Source organism: Lutra lutra, chromosome 5 (assembly GCF_902655055.1).
Source record: "Lutra lutra chromosome 5, mLutLut1.2, whole genome shotgun sequence".
In the NCBI taxonomy this organism is placed as follows: domain Eukaryota; kingdom Metazoa; phylum Chordata; class Mammalia; order Carnivora; family Mustelidae; genus Lutra; species Lutra lutra.
Window position 1 is genome coordinate 146,243,126 of NC_062282.1, and position 24,411 is coordinate 146,267,536.

General features: G+C 40.1%; 1 long non-coding RNA gene across 1 annotated transcript in view; it reads right to left on the reverse strand.

Moving 5' to 3' along the window:
* LOC125099632 (uncharacterized) overlaps window positions 1-24,411 on the reverse strand; it is a 132,826-nt gene that overhangs the window by 22,189 nt on the left and 86,226 nt on the right. Inside the window, exon 3 of the long non-coding RNA XR_007127300.1 lies at window positions 6,086-6,627. This is a non-coding gene — a long non-coding RNA (uncharacterized LOC125099632). The remainder of the gene's footprint in view (window positions 1-6,085; window positions 6,628-24,411) is intronic.

Consider the following 24,411-nt stretch of genomic DNA (forward strand, 5'->3'; position numbering starts at 1 on the left):
AACCTCCCCTCCTTTTGAGATACACAATGCATTTCAGGAGTTCCGTCAGGCGATAAATGCAGAACTCCACATTGCTATTAAAAAATAATCAAAATGATTAGGCTTTTGAGGGTTTTGGGTTTTTTTGTTTTGTTTTGTTTTGTTTTTTGGAAGGAATGTCTTTGCGTGGAATTTGTTGTTTTAATTGCACGACGTCATGTATTCTCGGGTATTCATCTCTCTAATGTGTAAAAGTATTCCTTGTTCATTTGTCAGTATCAGAACTGCAGAGCGTGAATGCATTCTGGTGAGTTAGTTGCAATGAATGAATGAGGAACCAAGCACCGCGGACATGAATACAGTCAATGCCATGCAGTGCACCAAGCAAGTAGCCCCAAACCTCCGAACAAATGATCATTAACATGTATTGAATGCATACCGTGTGCCAAGACCACCACTAAATGCTAACAACTCATTTAATTCTCACAACAAACTTCTGAGGTGGTTACTATTGTGAGCCCCATTTTATAGATGAGGTAATTGAGGTTTAAAGTGATTAAGTAACTTGCTGGGAGTGTCACAGTTTGTTAGGGGCTGAGCCAGTGCCTCCAAACACAGAGCCTACCACGTATATCCCCTGTGCAATTCTGACTCCTTGCAAAATACAATGTGTTGGGCTTCAGGGTTGTGTGTAGTGTGTGTGTGGTGGGGGGTGGGGGTTACAGGTGTACTCAGGAAGCAAAACAAAGCCCAGATCGGAGCCTGGTATTACAATGGACCATCATCTCTTAAGAGACATGCAAAGTAAAACCTGGTACCTCTGATTAATCAGCCTCTTAGATGCTGCAGTTTGGGGATGGCCAAAAAAAAAAAAAAAAAAATTTTTTTTTTTTTAAAAAGGCAGGTTTTATAATATGGTGCTAACCTGTGAGGGAAGAGGGGGCAACTCAGGCTTCAAATAAGACAGAGAAATGAAGGCGACCAACTCTCCATAACAAGACCATGCAGAAGTACATTTCCTTAGCAACACCCCAGGTGTGATCAAGGGTACAGATTCAAAGTGGTTCTAATAAAAAACTTGCTGGAATACTTCTCCAGTAGTGCTCCTGGGATACTGCCAGAAGGACTAGGACTCATGAGCACACTGGTAAGGTGAAGAGTGCTAACTGTTCTGTACTCAGAGGCTTGCCTGCTCATCCCAATATAACAAGTCTCCTTTCTTTTTAATTAAAAACAGTTAAGGAATCCCTGTGCCAAAAATAAGTAGTATTAAGGCAGAACATTAGCTCTCTAAAGGAGGGTTTTTGGGGGGGGCAAGGGGAGGGAAGGCAAAGAAGATATTGCAGACAAACCAGAAATCTCTTATTAGCTCCTCCCTTTTTCCTCTTGAGACAAACATCAACAACAACCATGCAAATAACTAGGACATGTTTTTATACTTTCCCTGAGCATGCATCCAGAAACATTGTACAAATGTGTTTCATGCATTGTATAAAATTTACAAATACTCTAATCCTGGACTTAAAATGTGCTTATACATAATTGTAGCACAATCTTCATAAAATGTACCTACTTAATGTTTTGGAAATCTAGGTTGAATGTTACAAATGTATTCTAGAACACCTAGTATAACTGTTATAGAGGAGATCCTACTTAATGAATCTATCATAATTTATTATTTTGTTTGCTGATGGATACTTGTATGGTTCCCAAGACTCCCTATTACAAATACCACAACAGAGCTCTCTCTCTGTACACACAGCTCCTTGTGCAAATGTAACGAAGCTTCTTTGGGGAATATCTTTGGAAATGAAATGCCAGGTCAAGAGGTATGTGCATGTTCAACTTCAGTGTATTTTACCATACTGTCTCTCTAAGTAGCTAGAACAATGTATACAACTTCCAAGAGTTAAAAAAAGTGGTTTCTCAATGGTCTCTTCAACATGCATTACTGCAACTTTAAAAAAAAAATGTGCCAACGTGATATATGAAAAGATATTACCTTACAGTTTTCATTTTAATTTTTAGAATTATTCATGAGGTTAAAAATATTTTACCGTCATTATAGTTACCCCACTTTTAAATCTTTGCCCCTTTTTGTAAATTAAGTTGTAAGGTTGTTTTTTTTTTTTACTCATTTGCAGAAATTCTTGTTGTTAATTTATTGTCATTTATATCCACAGCAAATACATTCTCTGAATCAGTTGTCTTTTTCTCTTTTTAACGTGCCTCTGCAAATTTCAAATTAAAATGTAGTCTATTTCACCAATTGTTTCCTTTCCAATATATGCTTTTTTTCTACATCTCATCTAAGAAATTCTTGTTCCCATGATGAAAATCTCTTCCCCGACACTGAGTATTTCTGTCATTTTTCTGCATTATTACTATATTTGTACTTTACTAAGGTGATTTGGTAAGAAAAAAGTAATTCTGAGAAATCTGTAATTATGCAATTATTTTTCCATGATGGCAAAGCTGAGCACCCAAATGCTGCATCATTATTTCCTATGAGTGTAAGCTCATGATCTTTCTTTCTGGGGTTCAGACAGCAACAACCACAGTTATAGTAAAACAGTAAAGTGGTAGTAAATAATGTGAGTTCTACCACCAGTCAGTTCTACTGTTGACAAGCTACTTAAACCACCGAGTCTACTAAGCGCCTTAAAAGTCTTCATTGCACCTTGTCCTGACTAAAGAGTATGCCAGAGGGACAAATAAATGTCTTGAAAAATTCCAGGCCAAAAGCAAGTTAATAATGTAATTATTTATTTGATTAATCAATACCTTTTATTAGTCATTTTTATATCAGAAATTGTAAGTGATAACTGCCATATATGTACTTGTATTTATATAAAGATTAGTGAGTTTCTCCATTGTATCCACCTCTTATGAAGAAAGATTATGTACCATATATATATACCATATATACATATGGTATATATAACTGTTATATTTAAAAGCCGGCTTACCATTCTAACCATTAACATTTATTTATACACAGTCTATTTTGGCTTTCTGACTTCCCACTCCCTCTCCCCTACTGAATGCCATCAAAATTTCTTCCATTTTCTCTCTTTAGCTGCTCACACAGATACCAACCAAAAATCAATCTATTTGACTTACACTTTTTTTTTTAAATTACTCCCAGCAACAACATATTAAAAACTCATTTTCTCTGGCCAACTGTGAATTTTTCAATGCATATAATTGGGTAAAGTTCCATTTGCCTAGATTTTTATTATTCATTCTCTTACAGAGAATACTAAAGTATCTAAAAGAAGAATGTTCAGGACAAAACAAACACCCTATCAAAAGGAACCACTTGGTTTTTTTGCCGAGAATCCGCAGGTATATCCCAAAGACAGCTTCCCTAAATGCTATGGGATAGTCTTGACTGAAGTAATAGAATACACCAGATAAAACTTGTTACATTATAAATCTCCTAACTCTGATTATTGTGACAGTTTTTTTGTTAAAATCTATTCCCAGAAGTTTCATTTGTCAATGCCCATCTTTCCCCGAAAAAAGAAAACATTTGCTTGTAGGGAGTTTTGAGAGAAATCATTCCCTTTCCTCTTGCAAAAGTGGAAATATTTTATGTGCCACATGTTTTCATGGAACTCTGTGTGTGGAGACCAAGGAAATATACAACAAAGACCAGACATATGAAATCCTTTCTAAGAAGCCAATTAAGTTGCTCACTGAGTTAAGCAATTGACATATCCCGCATTGCTTTCAAGACCCATTAGTGACTTAACAATCATTTGCCAGAGGGCACAAAAAGGACCTCATCTGTTTGATCTGTCCTTATCACATCAACAACTATGATAACTGGCAAATGGCAGGATTTGCCAAATGAGAAGGTACTGAAGGTTGGACATCACCTGAACTGTAGGCAAAGAAAGGCATGATAGTTCCAGAGGTAAAGAACCAGGTATGATCAAGATAGCCTAGTGGAAGAAGAGACAACCACAATACTCAGTTCTAGTAAAAATGATTTAGATCTAGAATCCCCTTTTCATCCCAATATGTAATCCAGTATGAGGAAGTAAAGCATTACTAGACATAAAAGGACTCAAAAAACTTACCACCCAAAAACCCTTTCTAAAACAATTTCATAAAAATATTTTCACAGCAAGATGAAAAAGGAAAGAGGGATACGTGCCCTGAGTTCAGAAAGTAAAATAGAAATTCTCAAAAATAAAGAGAAAAGTAATCTCAGGGCATGAGCTGTGCACCACACCAGCAAATAATATCTCAATTTAGAATAGAAAGCCACAGATTATCTAGAATAGTAGTTTAAGAAGCCAGCGTCTCCTTTAATTTATGTAAATATCATCTTTTATTAATGGGAACAAGTCTATGGCAAATGATTAAGTATTTATCACTTTAAATTACTTACACTACTTGATTTTATAACTAATAATATTTATGTAATCACAATAGGATGTTGGTTCTTGGCTTCAATATTAGACTCACACTATAGGCAAAGCTTAGAACACTAGTTCTTGTGTGTTTGTGTATATCACAAACGTGGATTATCTAAAATAGTAACATGTTACATCAAGTTTGCAAGATACTGAAGAGAAGTAGGGGGTCATGGAGGGACATACATTTTCTCCTCAAACATAGGAGTAATTAAGAGGGTATCTTGAGTAAATAATTACATCAGAATATTTTATTACTTCATAATGACAGCATTTTTATATGGATCTGACAAACCATGTGCAAGGGGTGTGAAGAGAGAACAGAATGAATAATTTTTACAGTTTTCATTTTAATGAAAATGAGAGCCTATTACTACTATATGAATTTGATAAATCAGGAAGTATATGTACAAGGTGACCATTTATAATCGTGGAGGAAGCTAGCTTCACCAGAGCTATTACAAACAAAGGACAATGTTAAAGAAAAGGAGAAAGATACCACAGGATTGATTTAATATTGCGGTTAGTACTATCTAAGTTTTTAATCATCCCTTATACTATTACTTTTATAATTAATGATATGGAGAAAAAAATAATTTTTTTACGTTTTGAGAAACTTTGGTCTATACATTCGATCTATACATTTCTTAGCTCTTCTGTGTCTGCTCTGCCTACCATCACCACTAGACAGAGGTGGCTCCTAAGCATTTGAAATGTGGCTCATTTAACTGAGGAAGTGAATTTTTTTTAAAGATTTATCTAGTTATTTATTTGAGAGAGAGAACATGAGCGGGAAGGGTAGAGGGAGAGGGAGAGAGACTCTTGAGCAGACTCCATGCTCCGTGCAGTGTCCAATGCGGGGCTCGATCTTACGACCCAGAGATGGCCACCTGAGCCGAAACCAAGAGATGCTTAATGGCTGTCAAGTGCATTTTTAATTCATTACTCTTAATTTAAATTTAAATGGCTACATGTGTCTTCTGTGTACCATATGGTTCGGGGCAGCTCTAGAAAAATAGTTCCTAACCTTTTACCATCCAACCTTTAATGATTATTTTCCTTCCAGAGACACCCCCCTCCGACACACTTTAAAGGATGTTGGCCACCACATTTCAGGAATAACCTATTTGTTTGCCACTCTTAATCACAAACATGGAACTGCTAATTGGAGATGTGCTGGGCCTAAAACTCTGTTACACTCCCCAAGACTAACCAAAACCTGGAGAGCAGGAATTTATTCCTAATGGGTACACAATTTGGGTTTTTTTTTTTTGTTTCTGTTCTTTTGTCTTTTAGAAATAGTAAAGTGATTCACAAGTCCTCTGCTAGGGCTACAAGAGCCCCAGAGGATCTGACAATTTCTGTTGGATCTTAATGTTCTTCTAAAATCCTATCAATCTGTCCCTTCCGGGTCCCTGATGGAGTTGTGAAGGATGGTGAATCAATACCGGACCTCCGTTATCCTCTTTCCAGCTGTAAAGTCCTCTGTTTCTCCTTGGAGAGCTCTGCTGTTCTTGGACTGATGTCCCAGAAATCAATGCCATCCTCTAATGCCCCGAGACCTGAGCTGCCTTGAGGCACGCTGGTCAATTGCAGGTCCTAGCTGCTGCGGACAGCAAGCAGCTAAGACACTTAAGGCACCTCCTACCCCAGTGCCCAATCCGCCCCAAGAACCATACCTCATGCCCAATTCCACTGTGAAGGGGAAAATCTGCTATTCTCTCTGGCCTTGGAAGAAGGCAGGTGGGGAGCATACTTTGGAGCCAAGTTCTGATGCTTTTCCATCTTCATTCTGCTCCACTACCCAGTCGTTGAGAGGTCACTCCCTGAAGCCAATAAGCAGAAGGCAGAGGAAATGAGAGGAACCCACTCCCATAGCCGTTCAGTCACATGGGGGTAGCCTGGCTTCAGCAAGCAGAGGATTCAAGGGCTAGAATTCAACCTCTGGTAGCGGATGGTTAGTATTATTAAATGTCGCTATATAGCGCAAGAGTGAAGGGCACTGTTCACTGTTTCAGTGCTAAAGCGCTTATGGGGGCAGGAGTTGGAGAATCGCTCCTTTTTCAAGCAAGGTCTATGCAAGGAACACCATCTAAAAGCAGGTTCACGTTGAGGAGGATGGGCTGCTCGAAGCTCGTGAGGGGCGGAGGGAGCTTGCACTTGGAGCACGACCATGTACCTGCTTGTCTCTAGAGTTATTAGTGAATGCCACTGCTTTTTTCTTGAAAAAAAAACATAGTCATTTTGCCGTGCTTTGGGATTGCAAACAATGCATCTGTTGTCAAGTCTGCGAAGGAGATATAAAAGCAGCCCGACTCGGGACACAGATAAATGACACATGCCGTCCTTGCCTGTCACCACTGTGCAGAGCTGAGATCTTATCAGCCTATTCTTGGGGGTCAGATCTAACAACATCTTCATTCATTGCTCTGAAGGAAGAACAGCGAACAATAATTTACACTTACAAACAGTGATCTGGCACCGAAATGCCGAGCCTTATGAGAAATGTTGGGGGGGGCGCGGCATTATCATTTCTCAATTATGACATTTGTGCTATTTTATTGTAATTTTATAGTGATTCTTTCCTTATATCCTTATCACAACATTAAAGTAGCAGGTTTTTAAAAACAGAAATCCTGCCTTCTGACTTTTATGAGCCTAGCCCAAGTTCAGTCTACAGGAACTGAGTAAACTCTTACAAATCTGTTTCAATATTTGTTACAAGAACAAGTGAATGACAAACCTATGGCCCTTGTCATCAAAATGCTTGAGAACAAGCCAGAGACACAATTGTGTTCTTTCTTTTATTTCTCACTAATCTGAAAAATGACAATATCACTACTTTTTATCTACTGGGGTTTTTTTTGTATTGTTTTGTTTTTCCTGATTCAAACATCAAATTATAAAACGGTACACAATAACGAGTTTGCTTCTCATCACTAGACCATCTACCCATGACGCACCACCATGACACAGACTTTCTTCCCTTAAAAATTCTTCTGTTGTTTCTATATTCAAATACATACCAAAGAGGGAAAAAAAAAACACACATAGTTCTCTTCTTCCCCTTTTTACTGAAAGGAAGCATAAACTTTGTACTATTCTGCAATTTTTTTCTTTTAACAGTTTTTTTCAGACAACTTTTTACATAATACATAAATCGTTTCTGAAGTCTCTTTCTGACCACTAGTATTCTCTTCCATATGCACGTATATCAATGATTTAACCAGTGTTTACCAATGAACATTTGAGACATTTTCAACATTTTCCTATTGCAGACCAGATAATTAATAATCCAGACTAGATGTATTTCTGTACATATGCAAGTATAAATGTGGGATAATTTCCCAGGCAACTAAATAGGAAATATAAAGCACTGAAAAAGGCCTTATATTTCTATATAGTGACTGTCAATGACTGAATACAGTGGCAACTGTCTTGTCACCAGGGAAACGCAATCAATAACTTGGGAATAAAAAAAAAAAAATTGAAAGTTTGGTGAGATCTAAATATTTTTAAAAGTAAAGCTCTTATAAATACTAAATATGTGAATTATAATGAACATGGCACAATATAAGTATTAATTACATATAAGTAACAAAATACTAAGGTAAAAATGGTAGTGGGGAGGTAGTTTTGGGTTCTAATATTTACATTTACAAATCAAGGCATCAATCACAATTGTCTAAAGTTTAAGCATACAAATTTTAAGAAGCTGAGGACTCTAATTTCATTGTGAGTTTCCTAAATCTCTTTCTTTAGATTGGAATAATCTTTCAGAAAATCCTATCCTGTGGTAAATATTTTTTTGAAATATAGTAGTTCTTCGAGTGCCCCCCTTTTTTTTTCATTGTTAAAAATAAAAAACTATGTGGGGAACCTGGGTGGTTCAGTCAGTTAAGCCTCTGCCTTCAGCTCAGGTCATGATCTCAGGGTCCTGGGATCGAGCTCCATGACAGGCTGTCTGCTCAGTGGGGTGTATCCTTCTCCTCTGCCACTCCCCCCAACCACAAACTGCTTATGATTTCTCTAATTTAAAAATCTGTAAAAATAATACGATAAACTATACAGTTAATTTATTATAAATTAGACCTAAATATTAGAATTTAATATCATCAATTTATAATTTGGTATCAGAAAAGCAAACAACTTTTCTACATACCTACTCATCTTTCTATTTATATTATATACATACCCCAAAAAAACCTGATGCCTGGTATCAAAGGTCTCCTAACATAAATAGTGGTTAGTTACAAGTGTTGGTATGTGCTTGTTTTATTCCCTTATCTGGTTTTTTTCTTCTTTACTTTCCATATACTCTCTTGGGTTGCTTGAATTCTGTCTAAAAGGCAAGGATTTTTTTAATGTAATTTTTAAAATAAAATGTATTAAATGTATGCCTTAGGTAATATAAGGGAAATATATGCACTGTAGCTTTCTCAATAATTATAGTAGTAACAAATGAATAACTCGCTAGGGAATTATTAAGTAAATAAAGCATTATTAAGCAAACTGAACACTGTACAAAAGTTACATGATCATTTTGAGGCTCATGGGTCAGCAAGGAACAATATACATTATATGATGTTAAATGGAAAAAGAAGTCAGAATATATACAGGTATATTATGAATGCAGCTATTTAAAGTATATCAGTAGGTAATATAAATGAGTTAGAAGTTACTTTGAGCTTGGGTAAGTGGTGAAATGGGTGGCTATTCTCTTCTAATGTTTTTGTAATTTTGTTGGTCGTGTGTTGGGGTTTTTTAAATTTTTTTTTACAATAAAAATGTGCTTATATTACTATTCAAATGCCTGAACTAACCTACTATCACTTACAGCTTTCACAGAATCAGATGAATTTTTTTAAAGTATTTTATTTATTTATTTGACAGAGGTCACAAGTAGGTAGAGAGGCAGGCAGAGAGGAGGAAGCAGGCTCCCTACGGAGCAGAGAGCCAGATGTGGGGCTCCATCCCAGGACCATGAGATCATGACCTGAGCTGAAGGCAGAGGCTTTAACCCACTGAGCCACCCAGGCTCCCCAATAAGATGAATTCATGTAGCTACTTCTAGTAGAACAGTTCTGACATGAATGAATTCAAGAAGCGCCTCTGGAATCTTTTGAGTAAGTCAAGCATTTGCTCCAAGAATCTACTAGCAAATTCTTTTTTTTTTTTTAAGGTTTTATTTATTTATTTGACAGAGATCACAAGTAGGCAGAGAAGCAGGCAGAGAGGGAGGGAGAAGCAGGCTCCCCACTGAGCAGAGAGCCCAGTGCGGGGCTCCATCCCAGGACCCTGAGATCATGACCGGAGCCAAAGGAGGAGGCTTAATCTACTGAGCCACCCAGGCGCCCCGCTAATTCTTTATTTTTATTTTTTAATTCAATTTATGAACCTACCATCTTAGAGAGTGAGGGCACATTAAAAATCCTTACCCACGTTTCTCTCTAAACTTCATATGGACAACATGGGCAATGTGACAACACCGGCTTCTGATCTGAAATGGGTTCTAAGTTTAGCCTTTTTATTTGTAAGACCTTGATATTTGAGCACGTGGTTAATTCAAATGGATCCTTCATTAAGATGCTGAAAAAAACAAAGCTGACTTTAAACGACTCTGTATTTCACAGGTAATAGTCAATAGGAAGGAGAGATGGAAATCTAAGCATTTCTATCACCCGCATGATCCTTGGACGGCACACAGGCCGCAGAGTAGGTCATTATCTCCTCCGCTTTGAATCTCGAATTCTGTCCTGTTAAAGTTGAATAGGACCTATTATTTCCCATAAGATAGTGAAGCTGTTCGCTACATAGGATACTTGTGCTTTTTTGTTTGTTTGTTTGTTTCATCTCTCCTATGTGGGCTTCTTCCACAAGCAAAAACAATTCTTCCAATGGTGCTATGTGAACAATGGAAGTTATTGACTTTGTGCTTCCTTTGCTGGTTACTATAGAATAAAAGCTTGCTGACACATTGAACTCTGCCCTCTGTCGACCCCACAGGAAATGTGTAGACACCTGTCATAATATTTCAGGCTTTCTGGTGGGCAGCTGGATACCCGAAAAGAATCTCAGCTTAGAACTTGTTAGCTCTGAGATAGAAATGGGACTGAGAATAAGTGCTATGCACCCATTATACTTACCTGTAGAAGGACAAAAAGGAGCGAACCAAGAGACTGCCCAAAAGTGTTATCGACATGACCACATCTGTGTTGGTGTCCCCCATGGGCTCTGTTATTCCAGAACCCTGGCAGAAGTGAGAAACAGAACAGCATTCGATGTTTTCCTTTAGTGGACTGCCCTCAGGCTCTATTCCTATAGAATTTAGCAAATGAAAAATAGGATTTTTCAACAAGCCCTTTGTGTACCGCTCTCCTGGTTCACAAAGACAGCATTGATAAGTCATACCCGCACAGGGAAAGGGAGGGGGGAAGGAAAGCAAGGAGTGGGTATGAAATCTTACACTCCGTTCTGAAAAGAAAACTTCTGTGTTTGTTCTGTTTAAGCCACTGTCAGATTTTTAAAAATTAGGAAGCACACGGGTGGTAGGTACCAACTTTTCCTATCAAGGAATTTGACTGCCGTCTTCCCACATCACAAAGAGCAGCTTTTTTCTGAAAGCCTTTTTCACAAAAGGAAGCAGAGGCATGCACGAGGGAGGAATCTGAAATGATTTTACGGAACGCGGGAAAGGATGCTTGCGGTAAGGCACATTTTTATGATTATTAACAGGAATATTTAAACAGGAAGCTCTGGCTTTTCACTTGCCCACTACTGGGAAGCCAAGCCTGCCTGGACTTATGAACTACAGAACTATAAGGTCATAAATGGCTATTGTTCTAAGCTGCTAAGTTGGGGATGATTACACAGCACTAGCAAACAACGAGCCACACATATTTTTTTTTCTCCTTCTAGAAGCATCTTAAGGGGAGAAATTGAGGCATTCACAGCTTCATACTCAGCACCTAGCAGAGTGCTTGCTTTACAGAGTTAGATGCTCAATAAAAAACTTGCTGAATGGGGCGCCTGGATGGTCAGGCAGTTAAGCATCAGCCTTCGGCTCAGGTCATGACCCCAGGGTCCCGGGTTCAAGTCCCACATCGGGCTCTCTGCTCAATTGGGAGCCTGCTTCTCCTTCTACCTGTTGCTCTCCCTGCTTGTGCTCTTTTTCTGACAAACAAACAAAATCTTTTGCTGAATGAATGGGCAAAGCAAAGATGTTCCTGAATGTCACCAAGTAATTCTGTCATTACTTTTAGAAGGAAGAAAGGACATGTGCACAAAAGACCATGGCTTGAGTGTCCAAATCCTCAAGGTAGATTTCAAAAGACAGCTTGGTCTTCTAACAAAAAGCCCTTAGACCAGAACCAGAGTAACAGGAAACCTTAATAATCAGGATTCACATACATACACGACTTGCATTCCACTCTTAGCAGAAGGAGAGAGACATAAAGACTTATCTGGTTTCAATCAATCAGAGAAGTCAACCAAAAACCATCACCACCTCATGAGTAAGCCAGGAAGCAAAGCGCGGGAGTGGAAAATCATTCAAGCCAGAGGGAGAAACTTGGTTTCTACTCCAAGCTCTGCCATCAGTGAAGTATGAAAATTCAGGTTAATTTTTATTGTCTGATGATGTTCATGTTTAAAAAAAAAAAAAAGACAGAGATCACAAGCACTCTTTGCAATTCAAGCAGCACATCTCTAGCCTAGAACCGGTTCCCATCAAGCATCACTGCTACCCTGGCTATGGGGGCTGGCTGACTGCTTCCATGTGGCCAAGGCCACGTGCTTAGAAGTTCTTTGCTTTCAAACTGTGGTCCTTCTACCTACCACCAGATGGGCCGCTCTTCGAAGTTTACTAAAAATGCAGAATCCTAGGCACCAGCACAGAACTCCTGAATCCAAATCTAAAATGTTCACAAGATCTCCAGGTTACTCTGCACACAATGCAGTTTGAAAAGTGATCATCTATTTCTCTGGGGGTCTTCTCCTTTCCATTCTATTACACCCACCCCAGTTCCATTCATTTACTTGAATGGCCCAAGTAGACGCTTTATCTTGGTAATGCCCTAAAGGAGGCTTTGAAGTTAATCAGACCTCCTATGGGAAATGTGTTGACACTGATACACTGTGTCATTAACATTTTATATAGCCTCGGTGAACCCCGTATTCTTGTCCAGAAAATGGGGATAACAACAATCTCCTAGTACAGATAACGTAGTGATTCAAGGAAACTATTCGCAGAGAGAACTGACCACAGAATCTGACATATAGAATGTTCTCAAAAGTAAATGACTACCACCATCACCACCACCATCATCATGACTGTCACCCACTGATGGCCGGAGTCACTATCATGAAATATGTAACAGGTTCCTTATCATCCAATGAATTCTGATTATAGGCATCCAGAATATTCCTGGCACAGTCTAGAGCATATCGAGTTGTGCTTGATGAATCGGTGAATCATTTGGATTCACACTGAGAAATTACTTGAATATAAGCCTTTTCTTATCCTCAGGGACACTATAGAGATTTCTAAGTGAGGTATGTGACAGCATCTTCTAATAGAACCCAGTTGTTGGAGGATATATTTAGGAACAAATCAAACGGCTCTTTGTTAAGGACAAGGCGGCAAGTTTGGAAAAAGTGACATCTCAGCTAGAATCATATGGAAAATAGCTTTTGGTCATAAAGACAGAATTCCAAATTGAGAGAAAACCCAGTGAATTAGTCACTGAGGAAAAATTCCTCTAGGAAGAAGGATTTCAGCCAGCAATTCTGGAAAAGAAAATGACAATAAGGTTCTTGATATACAATGTGATATCATTAGCTACAGTTAGCTCATAAACTGTCGATCACTTCAGTGAAATCATACACAATAACTTTGCCTCCTGAAGGATAGAAATGAAAAACAGATACACACGTTCAAATAATTCCTTCAACTCTCTATGTGGATGCAGCTTTGCAGGAAAGAGTTTGCTCGTGAGAATTCAAAAGCAAATGAGCTGTCTAAAGCAGGTATCTCTGTCTCAGGTTTCATAACAGGATGGAGTTGACAATCTTTAAGCCCGGACACTAATGTCCATGAAAGTCCATATTAATTAAATGTCATTTTAAAATCAATCATGATCAATGCCCTAAGTCTGTTCTTCTCACATGACACACCATCAGCTCATCGAGCCAAGAACGGGGAACCCATCTGCTACTGTCATTTGCAATCCCAACCAATCGTGAGCCAGCTATGAGCAGCTCATAAATACTTCACGCCACCGACAAACACAGGAGTCTCGGGCTGGGAGTGGAGTAAGTCTTTAAGATCAACAAATCAATCATTTGAAGGCTCTGAACTGGAGGAAACCGTTTCTATCAAGCCTCAGGCAAACACCAAGTCAGGAAAGAAAATAAACTAAGAGGGAGAACCCAGAGTGAAAAGGTTAAAGCAGCTAAAACTCCGACCACAGATGCTCCAGGTCTGAAACCGCTCCCTACGATGGAGGCCCTGGCTTCTCTGAATAACAGGTGTTTCTAGTTCTTACTATGCCCTGTGCCTTCTGTTCCTATGCTCTGTGGTAGACAAGTGGGAAGCTCGGTCCTCAAAGCCAAAACTGAGTAACAGGCCCCAAATTGAGAGGCATTGCCTGGTCCTTTTGCTCCCTTGTGTTGAGAGCAAACTCAAAAGGCATTTGAATCCCTGAATTTTTCCTCTTACATTAGAATCCAGGTCCGTGGAACGTCAAGTACTCCTTGTCCACAATTGTTCTGCTGCCTGAAAACTATTAATGGAAAAGGTACTATGCCAATCACTAGGAAAAAGTTACCATGGCAATCAAAAGTTACTACACCCTCCCACACCTGAACAGCTACAATGGCCCTTTATTTCTAATGGTGCAGCCATCATAGAACTAACTTCATAGAAATCATTTCAGTCCCAGGGGACATTGCTGCTATAATGAAAGGAGACCACCCTTAGAGAGGCCCATTTAACACTCCCATGGTTTTATTGTCAAAATCTTATAATAGGAGAAAAGATGGAGGGCAAGTGTCAGTGGGGAGCAGTGGGAGGGAGTCAGGCAAGGGGCTCCAACCGGGACTTTTCACTTGATGACAGTCAAAATACTACTCCAAACAGAATTATCGCCTTATCTTCCTGATCTCGTTATAATTTGCTTTTCTCAAGAAAACTAAGAATGGTTTACAGTTCTATTTCCTTGTAGGTGGGAACTTTTAGAAAAGAATGCACAAGAGGGAGGGAGGAGTCAAGAAGGCGGAGAAGTAGCAGGCTGAGACTACTTCGGGTAGCGGGAGATCAGCTAAATAGCTTATCTAAAGATTGCAAACACCTACAAATCCAACGGGAGATTGAAGAGAAGAAGAACAGCAATTCCAGAAACAGAAAATCAACCACTTTCTGCAAGGTAGGACTGGCGGAGAAGTGAATCCAAAGCGACGGGAAGATAGACCGCGGGGGGAGGGGCCGGCTCCCGGCGAGCGGCGGAGCAACGGAGCAAAATCAGGACTTTTAAAAGTCTGTTCCGCTGGGGACATCGCTCCAGAGGCTTAACTGGAAGCCCAGGCGGGGTCAGCGCGGCCTCAGGTCCCGCAGGGTCACAGAAGGATCGGGGGTGTCTGAGTGTCGCCGAGCTTACCGGTATTAGAACAGGGAAGCCGGCTACAGAGACAGAGCCGAGGAGTGACTCTCAGCTCGGGGTTGCCTTGAACCGGTCGCAGGCTTGGTCAGCTCGGAGCGCGGCCAGAGGCCAGGGTGACGGGAGTCACTGGACGCTGTTCTCTGAGGGCGCACTGAGGAGTGGGGCCCCGGGCTCTTGGCTCCTCCGGGCCGGAGACCGGGAGGCCGCCATCTTCATTCCCATCCTCCGGACTCTACAGAAAGCGCTCAGGGAACAAAAGCTCCCGAAAACAAACCCCAGCGGATTACTCAGCGCGGCCCCGGGTAAGAGCTGTGCAACTCCGCCTGGGGCAAAGACGCTTGAGAATCACTACAACAGGCCCCTCCCCCAGAAGATCAACGGGAAACCCAGCCAGGACCAAGTTCACCTACCAAGGAGAGCGGCGGAATTCCAGAGGAGAAGAAAGCAAAGCACGGAACTCATGGCTTTCTCCCCATGATTTTTTAGCCTTGCAGGTAATTTAATTTTTTTTTCTTTTTCAATTTTTTTTTTCTTTTTCTCTTCTTCTGCTAATTTTTTTTTAACTTTTACTGTTTTCTTTTTTTAACGTTTTTTAAATAGTTTATCTAATATATATATATATTTTTTCCTCTTTTTATATTTTTTCTTTACCAGCTTTCTTTTTTTTAATAGTTTCTTTTTTTTTTTCTTTCTTTCTGAACCCCTTTTTATCCCCTTTCTCCCCCCTCACAATTCGGGATCTCTTCTGATTTGGCTAAAGCATATTTTCTTGGGGTTGTTGCCACCCTTTTAGTATTTTACTTGCTCCTTCATAAACTCTTATCTGGACAAAATGACAAGGCGGAAAAATTCACCACAAAAAAAAGAACAAGAGGCAGTACCAAAGGCTAGGGACCTAATCAATACAGACATTGGTAATATGTCAGATCTAGAGTTCAGAATGACGATTCTCAAGGTTCTAGCCGGGCTTGAAAAAGGCATGGAAGATATTAAAGCAACCCTCTCGGGAGATATAAAAGCCCTTTCTGGAGAAATAAAAGAACTAAAATCTAACCAAGTTGAAATCAAAAAAGCTATTAATGAGGTGCAATCAAAAATGGAGGCTCTCACTGCTAGGATAAATGAGGCAGAAGAAAGAATTAGCGATATAGAAGACAAAATGACAGAGAATAAAGAAGCTGAGCAAAAGAGGGACAAACAGCTACTGGACCACGAGGGGAGAATTCGAGAGATAAGTGACACCATAAGACGAAACAACATTAGAATAATTGGGATTCCAGAAGAAGAGGAAACAGAGAGGGGAGCAGAAGGTATATTGGAGAGAATTATTGGAGAGAATTTCCCCAATATGGCAAAGGGAACAAGCATCAAAATCCAGGAGGTTCAGAGAACCCCCCTCAAAATCAATAAGAATAGGTCCACACCCCGTCACCTAATAGTAAAATTGACAAGTCTTAGTGACAAAGAAAAGATCCTGAAAGCAGCCCGGGAAAAGAAGTCTGTAACGTACAATGGTAAAAATATTAGATTGGCAGCAGACTTATCCACAGAGACCTGGCAGGCCAGAAAGAGCTGGCATGATATATTCAGAGTACTAAATGAGAAAAACATGCAGCCAAGAATACTATATCCAGCTAGGCTATCATTGAAAATAGAAGGAGAGATTAAAAGCTTCCAGGACAAACAAAAGCAGAAAGAATTTGCAAATACCAAACCAGCTCTACAGGAAATATTGAAAGGGGTCCTCTAAGCAAAGAGAGACCCTAAAAGTAGTAGATCAGAAAGAAACAGAGACAATATACAATAACAGTCACCTTACAGGCAATACAATGGCACTAAATTCATATCTCTCAATACTTACCCTGAATGTTAATGGGCTAAATGCCCCAATCAAAAGACACAGGGTATCAGAATGGATAAAAAAACAAAAACCATCTATATGTTGCCTACAAGAAACTCATCTTAAACCCGAAGACACCTCCAGGTTTAAAGTGAGGGGGTGGAAAAGAATTTACCATGCTAATGGACATCAGAAGAAAGCAGGAGTGGCAATCCTTATAGCAGATCAATTAGATTTTAAGCCAAAGACTATAATAAGAGATGAGGAAGGACACTATATCATACTCAAAGGAACTGTCCAACAAGAAGATCTAACAATTTTAAATATCTATGCCCCTAACGTGGGAGCAGCCAACTATATAAACCAATTAATAACAAAATCAAAGAAACACATCGACAAGAATACAATAATAGTAGGGGATTTTAACACTCCCCTCACTGAAATGGACAGATCATCCAAGCAAAAGATCAACAAGGAAATCAAGGCCTTAAATGACACACTGGACCAGATGGACATCACAGATATATTCAGAACATTTCATCCCAAAGCAACAGAATACACATTCTTCTCTAGTGCACATGGAACATTCTCCAGAATAGATCACATTCTTGGTCCTAAATCAAGTCTCAACCGGTATCAAAAGATTGGGATCATTCCCTGCATATTTTCAGACCACAATGCTCTAAAGCTAGAACTCAATAACAAGAGGAAATTTGGAAAGAACCCAAATACATGGAGACTAAACAGCATCCTTCTAAAGAATGAATGGGTCAACCAGGAAATCAAAGAAGAATTGAAAAAAATTATGGAAACAAATGATAATGAAAACACAACGGTTCAGAATCTGTGGGACACAACAAAGGCAGTCCTGAGAGGAAAATATATAGCGGTACAAGCCTTTCTCAAGAAACAAGAAAGGTCTCAGGTACACAACCTAACCCTACACCTAAAGGAGCTGGAGAAAGAACAAGAAAGAAACCCTAAACCCAGCAGGAGAAGAGAAATCATAAAGATTAGAGCAGAAATCAATGAAATAGAAACCAAAAAAACAATAGAACAAATCAACGAAACTAGGAGCTGGTTCTTTGAAAGAATTAATAAGATTGATAAACCCCTGGCCAGACTTATCAAAAAAAAAAGAGAAAGGACGCAAATCAATAAAATCATGAATGAAAGAGGAGAGATCACAACGAACACCAAAGAAATACAGACAATTATAAGAACATACTATGAGCAACTCTACGCCAACAAATTTGACAATCTGGAAGAAATGGATGCATTCCTAGAGACATATAAACTACCACAACTGAACCAGGAAGAAATAGAAAGCCTGAACAGACCCATAACCAGTAAGGAGATTGAAACAGTCATCAAAAATCTCCAAACAAACAAAAGCCCAGGGCCAGATGGCTTCCCGGGGGAATTCCACCATACATTTAAAGAAGAACTAATTCCTATTCTCCTGAAACTGTTCCAAAAAATAGAAATAGAAGGAAAACTTCCAAACTCATTTTATGAGGCCAGCATCACCTTGATCCCAAAACCAGACAAGGATCTCAACAAAAAAGAGAACTACAGACCAATATCCTTGATGAACACAGATACAAAAATTCTCGCCAAAATACTAGCCAATAGGATTCAACAGTACATTAAAAGGATTATTCACCACGACCAAGTGGGATTTATTCCAGGGCTGCAAGGTTGGTTCAACATCCGCAAATCAATCAAGTGATACAACACATTAATAAAAGAAAGAACAAGAACCTATGATACTCCCCATAGATGCTGAAAAAGCATTTGACAAAGTACAGCATCCCTTCCTGATCAAAACTCTTCAAAGTGTAGGGATAGATGGCATATACCTCAATATTATCAAAGCCATCTATGAAAAACCCACCGCAAATATCATTCTCAATGGAGAAAAACTGAAAGCTTTTCCGCTAAGGTCAGGAACACGGCAGGGATGTCCGTTATCACCACTGCTATTCAACATAGTACTAGAAGTCCTAGCCTCAGCAATCAGACAACAAAAGGAAATTAAAGGCATCCAAATCGGCAAAGAAGAAGTCAAACTATCACTCTTCGCAGATGATATGATACTCTATGTGGAAAACCCAAAAGACTCCACTCCAAAACTGCTGGAACTTGTACAGGAATTCAGTCAAGTGTCAGGATATAAAATCAATGCACAGAAATCAGTTGCATTTCTCTACACCAACAACAAGACAGAAGAAAGAGAAATTAAGGAGTCCATCCCATTTACAATTGCACCCAAAACTATAAGATACCTAGGAATAAACCTAACCAAAGAGACTAAGAATCTATACTCAGAAAACTATAAAGTACTCATGAAAGAAATTGAGGAAGACACAAAGAAATGGAAAAATGTTCCATGTTCCTGGATTGGAAGAATAAATATTGTGAAAATGTCTATGCTACCTAAAGCAATCTACACATTTAATGCAATTCCTATCAAAGTACCATCCATTTTTTTCAAAGAAATGGAACAAATAATCCTAAAATTTATATGGAACCAGAAAAGACCTCGAATAGCCAAAGGAATATTGAAAAAGAAAGCCAAAGTTGGTGGCATCACAATTCCAGACTTCAAGCTCTATTACAAAGCTGTCATCATCAAGACAGCATGGTACTGGCACAAAAACAGACACATAGATCAATGGAACAGAATAGAGAGCCCAGAAATAGACCCTCAACTCTATGGTCAACTCATCTTCGACAAAGCAGGAAAGAATGTCCAATGGAACAAAGACAGCCTCTTCAATAAATGGTGTTGGGAAAATTGGACAGCCACATGCAGAAAAATGAAATTGGATCATTTCCTTACACCACACACGAAAATAGACTCAAAATGGATGAAGGATCTCAATGTGAGAAAGGAATCCATCAAAATCCTCGAGGAGAACACAGGCAGCAACCTCTTCGACGTCAGCCGCAGCAACATCTTCCTAGGAACATCACCAAAGGCAAGGGAAGCAAGGGCAAAAATGAACTTTTGGGATTTTATCAAGATCAAAAGCTTTTTCACAGCAAAGGAAACAGTGAACAAAACCAAAAGACAACTGACAGAATGGGAGAAGATATTTGCAAATGACATATCAGATAAAGGGCTAGTGTCCAAAATCTATAAAGAACTTAGCAAACTCAACACCCAAAGAACAAATAATCCAATCAAGAAATGGGCAGAGGACATGAACAGACATTTCTGCAAAGAAGACATCCAGATGGCCAACAGACATATGAAAAAGTGCTCCATATCACTCGGCATCAGGGAAATACAAATCAAAACCACCATGAGATATGACCTCACACCAGTCAGAATGGCTAAAATGAACAAGTCAGGAAATGACAGAATGTGGCGAGGATGTGGAGAAAGGGGAACCCTCCTACACTGTTGGTGGGAATGCAAGCTGGTGCAACCACTCTGGAAAACAGCATGGAGGTTCCTCAAAATGTTGAAAATAGAACTACCCTATGACCCAGCAATTGCACTGCTGGGTATTTACCCTAAAGATACAAACGTAGTGATCCGAAGGGGCACGTGCACCCGAATGTTTATAGCAGCAATGTCTACAATAGCCAAACTATGGAAAGAACCTAGATGTCCAACTACAGACGAATGGATAAAGAAGATGTGGTATATATACACAATGGAATACTATGCAGCCATCAAAAGAAATGAAATCTTGCCATTTGCGACGACGTGGATGGAACTAGAGGGTATCATGCTTAGCGAAATAAGTCAATCAGAGAAAGACAACTATCATATGATCTCCCTGACATGAGGGAGAGGAGATGCAACATGGGGGGTTGAGGGGGTAGGAGAAGAGTAAATGAAACAAGATGGGATTGGGAGGGAGACAAACCATAAGTGACTCTTAATCTCACAAACCAAACTGAAGGTTGATGGGGGGAGGGGGTTGGGAGAGGGGGTGGGTTTATGGATATTGGGGAGGGTATGTGCTATGGTGAGTGTTGTGAAGTGTGTAAACCTGGCGATTCGCAGACCTGTACCCCTGGGGATAAAAATATATGTTTATAAAGCTGTAAAAAAAAGAAAGAAAGAAAGAAAGAAAGGATGAATACCCAAGTTTTGTAGCAACATGGATGGGACTGGAAGAGATTATGCTGAGTGAAATAAGTCAAGCAGAGAGAGTCAATTATCATATGGTTTCACTTATTTGTGGAGCATAACAAATAGCATGGAGGACAAGGGGAGATGGAGAGGAGAAGGGAGTTGAGGGAAATTGGAAGGGGAGGTGAACCATGAGAGACTATGGACTCTGAAAAACGATCTGAGAATTTTGAAGGGGTGGGGGGTGGGAGGTTGGGGGCACCAGGTGGTGGGTATTGTAGAGGGCATGGATTGCATGGAGCACTGGGTGTGGTGCAAAAATAATGAATACTGTTATGCTGAAAAAAAAATTTAAAAAAATTTAAAAATAAAAAAAAAAAAAAGAAAAGAATGCACAAGAGAAAAACAATTTCAATGCCAAGAGGCTACTGTCACTTTTCAAACTGCCCCCCGCCCCGCCTCGCCCCACTCCGCCCTTCTTCGTTCTCTCCCAGTCCCTTCTGGCTGTGTGTATGTTTTCTTGCCCTCTAGAGTGTAGACGCAACATGGCTCCCTGCACATCTGCCCGTAAATACCCACCCACTTCAAGCCCCCTCTCCTTCGGCCTCTGGTTCCCATTTCTCCAGCCAATTACCCAAACCGTCAGCATGTGTTAGAGGAAGAAGGACAAGTCTTTGATCTAAAATGTGTGAAGGTGAGCAGGAAGTTGGAACGGTTAACTTGAAAAACACTCAAGACACATTCCTCTCACTAGATACAATTGCTGTCATTATACTCTGTTTTCCTTATCTTTTATTGCTCTAAGATTGAATGAAACACAGGTTCTAAACAGCACAGTCATTTTCATTCCCTTTGCCAGTTGCACTAGAGTTTCTGTTTTCATCAGCTTGGCCATCTTTAGATTTGTCCATTGATTAACTGGACTCCCCATTTTCTTGGCTCTCTTCCTCATTCTCCCTCCTCTTCCCACCTCCCTCCCTACCAGACTCCTCCTTGGCTTCCACCTCTCCCCACCCCCACCTTTCTTTTTCTCAATTCCAACACTGTTCTTCCCTTTTGGTCCACGAAGTACATAGCTCCAAGGAGTGGTCCTTTTCTGAAGGATGCCTTCACTTTACATCTGGTGGGCAAACAAGTGGGTCTGCGTTCTTCTACTCCTTTATTCCAAATGGGATTTTTTTTCCCCTAATTAAATGAGTAGAGGATGCTAACTGTCACTTTCCATATTTTTGTGTATTTTATGCACGTACTAAAGTCTAGAGTCAATTCTTCCCTTTTGTAGCTGTTATATTCTGTCAAGTCATCGTGAACACAGAAACATTGCTCCTAAGGGAAACACCAGGGTTCCTATGAGACTCCAGGCACAGTATACTGGTCTCCTCAATTGATCACTGCCTAACCTTGTTTTATGTGTGTTGAAAGACACCTGATTTAATAGATATTGATGATACATTAACATTCAACTCCTGACCAAAAAGCACTCTAACTCATGAATGAACGAAGCTGATTGAGCGCAACTCTTTTCTCCCTGAGGTATAGCACGCAGCCTTCTTCTTCTTCTTCTTTTTTTTTAAAGATTGTATTTATTTGACAGACAGAGATCACAAGTAGGCAGTGAGGCAGGCAGAGAGAGAGGAGGAAGCAGGCTCCCCGCTGAGCAGAGAACCCGATGCGGGGCTCGATCCCAGGACTCTGGGATCATGACCTGGGCTGAAGGCAGAGGCTTAACCCACTGAGCCACCGAGGCACCCCAGCACACAACCTTCTTTTTTTTTTTAAAGATTTTATTTATTTAATTGACAGAGAGATCACAAGTAGGCAGAGGGGCAGGCAGAGAGAGAGAGAGAGAGAGGAGGAAGCAGGCTCCCCGCTGAGCAGAGAGCCCGACATGGGGCTCGATCCCAGGACCCTGGGATCATGACCCGAGCCGAAGGCAGAGGCTTTAACCTACTGAGCCACCCAGGTACCCCAGCACACAACCTTCTTGAACGGAGCTTAGGAGCACAAGATAGGCTTGCACGGTATACCCACAGGGCTTTAAGACAGGAAAAACACCAACACAAGAACCCCACAAAAATGTAAAGACGGTAGCACTAAACACATGATGAGTAGGACATTCATTTATAGCATCAGAGCTGATACAAGAAGGATGAGGACCAGAGCGTTCAAACTCAAGCAGGTATGGGAGTCACATGACTCAAAAATGTTGCCCCTCTGCACATGCATCCAGGAATAAGCGCCAAAGCAGCACAGGGGTTGGCAAAGAAACCTTAGCAAGGAAGTGATTACAAATACAGAATCCACAAATAATGAGGGCTGATGGCAGTAACGTGCAGACAGAGCATACACCTGACACAGGCATGTTGCTGTTTCTGTCTCCCTCAAACTTTTAGTTCATCGGGTTATAAATCAGCATCGAGTTGGGGGGTAAAAAGATGAATGGTGACTTGTGTTTCTTGTCCTTAATTCAAGGCTGTTAGTGAAAATTTTAAGAGGTATTTTAGCCTAGTTTTGCAAGAGGGTTGCTGCCATTTTGTCCCGTAGGGTTCTGGTTATTATTACGGCCGCTGCTGCTGTTTTTCTCTCAAGAGGAGGAAAAGAGGTGAAGATTTTATTCCAAAACATACGCTGCTGGAAGCAGAAATAGCAGTCTTGAAACCAGAAGTACCAAAAGTGTTGGGTCCAGCGAGCCCTTCAAGCGAGTGAAAGAGAACCCTGGAGGTGCTTATTGGAGGAAAGGAGGGAAACCTGGGGAGATTGAACAGATGGAAAGAAGGAGTATCCAATGTAGTAAAATCATGACAGTGCAGTCAGGTAATAGGGAGTTGTGAGTTAGGTGAAATCAGCAGAACAGAACTTTTTGCAGAGCTTTTAGCTAGGGCCATCTGTTGAGCATAACATGAAGGGAAGTTTGCCTTACAGGACGCGTGTATTAATGCATGCAGGACTGGGGACCAGAGAGGACCCCCAGAAGACAACAGCAGTGACCTAGACAGAGAAACTGGGAAAAATAACTTAACAGAGCCAGCTGTAAAAGGCATTCTGAGAATTAGTAAGTATTTCTGAATTACTCTAAGAGGCAGATAAAAATAGATTAATTGAAAATGATTCTTAAGTTTGGAGCTGGTTGAATAGAAAAATGGCCCCATGCCTGCAAACATCAGGGGAAACTGAGAGGAGTTTTGAGTGCGACAGGATTCCAGAAGTCATCTAATTCAAGGTTGGATTCAATAATGCATCCGGGAGAGAGGATTTTCTTTGCTCTCCTTTCGGGTAAATGAAACTTTTCATTTTTTTCCATAAAGCAGTAGGCTTTATTGGAGCAAAGAGCCTTCATTATCATTCAGTACTTCCTTATTTACATATTTGTTCACAAGTTTTAGCACCTTGTACTGCTGTTCTCACTTGGAAGAG